Here is a 1,700-nt window from a genome sequence, read left to right as displayed (position 1 = left end):
ATTAGATGGGATTGAAGAGTGTTTTGTAGTCTTGCCCACATGGGTTCCTATAGGGCCAAGGAAAGGCTGGTGCCTTGGTTAGTAACAGCTGAGGACAGAAGTGGTTAGGTTTTGCTTTGTGGGCATAAATTTTGTTCTTATTACTGCTCAGTTGAGGATTAGATGAAGTTTCGAAAGGCACTTCCAGTTCTGAAATTCCATGCTTTGTGTAAAAGTGAGCATACCTTGTTGCCCACCCTAAACTCACACATCAAAACCTTAATGCGTGGTCTACAACCTGGACCCAAACTTCCTCACCGTTCGCCCACACTAGGTACCCTGAAATCGGGGTCTTTTCCCTTCTTCCTTGCCTTGTTTTGCCTGCATACCCACACCTTCTCAACACTTCCCACAGCTCTTCACCACCCAAGACTGCTCAGGGCAGTTTCAGCTGGTTGTCTCTGATGTTCCTTTCTTAGCTTTCATCCTCTTTGAGCTTTCTACAACAGCTGACATTATTGATTTTCCTTCTCCTCCTTGAAACTCTTATTTTGAAAACCTCATGATATTGGCCTATTCTCTTCTCTCTTTATACTTTCAGATTCTGAAATAGTATCCCTCCAAGGGCTTTCATTATTGTTTCTGAGATGAAGACTCTCAAATCGGTATCTATAGTCCAGTCCTCTGACATTATATCTTACTTTCTGATACACATCTTCATCTAGATATCCCAGAGGTGCTTCAAATTCAGCATCATCTCACCTCTGTGCCCCACCCGCAACCTCTCTTCTTTTTTTTTTTAACTATAGTTGATTTACAATATTGTGTTAGTTTCAGCTGTAGAGCTTCAGATTCGTTTCCATTTTAGGTTATTACAAGATGTTGAATATAGTTCCCTGTGCTATACAGTAGGTTCTTGTTGGTTATCTGTTTTACATATAGTAGTGTGTATATGCTAATCTCATACTTCTAATTTATCCCTCTCCCTCCCCTTTCCCCTTTGGTAGCCATAAGTTTGTCTTCTGTGTCTGTGAGTCTGTTTCTGTTTTGTAATTAAGTTGATGTGTATTATTCTTTTTTAGATTCCACATATAAGTGACATCATACAACATTTTTCCTTCTCTGCCTGACTTACTTCACTTTGGATCCATCCGTGTTGCTGCAAATGGCAATATTTCATTCTTTTTTATGGCTGAGTAATATTCCATTATATATATATGGCACATCTTCTTTATCCATTCATCTGTTGGTGGACACTTAGGTTGCTTCCATGTCTTGATTATTGTGAATAGTGCTGCTATGAACATTAGGGTGAATGTATCTTTTTTTTTTTTTTTTTTTTTTTGCGGTATGCGGGCCTCTCACTGTTGTGGCCTCTCCCGTTGCAGAGCACAGACACCAGACGCGCAGGCTCAGCGACCATGGCTCATGGGCCCAGCCACTCCGCGGCATGTGGAATCCTCCCAGACTGGGGCACGAACCCATGTCCCCTGCATCAGCAGGCGGACTCTCAACCACTGCGCCACCAGGGAAGCCCTGAATGTATCTTTTTGAATTAAAGTTTTTCACCTTTTCCAGATATATGCCCAAGAGTGGGATTGCTGGATCATATGGTAACTCTATTTTTCATTTTTAAAGGAATCTCCAGACTCTTTTGTATAATGGCTGCACCAATTTACATTCCTACCAACAGTGTAGTGGAGTTTCTCTGCCCTGAACTC

Source organism: Phocoena sinus, chromosome X (assembly GCF_008692025.1).
Source record: "Phocoena sinus isolate mPhoSin1 chromosome X, mPhoSin1.pri, whole genome shotgun sequence".
Taxonomy (NCBI): Eukaryota; Metazoa; Chordata; class Mammalia; order Artiodactyla; family Phocoenidae; genus Phocoena; species Phocoena sinus.
The sequence above is the reverse complement of the archived record's forward strand: the minus strand, read 5'-3'. Positions refer to the sequence as shown.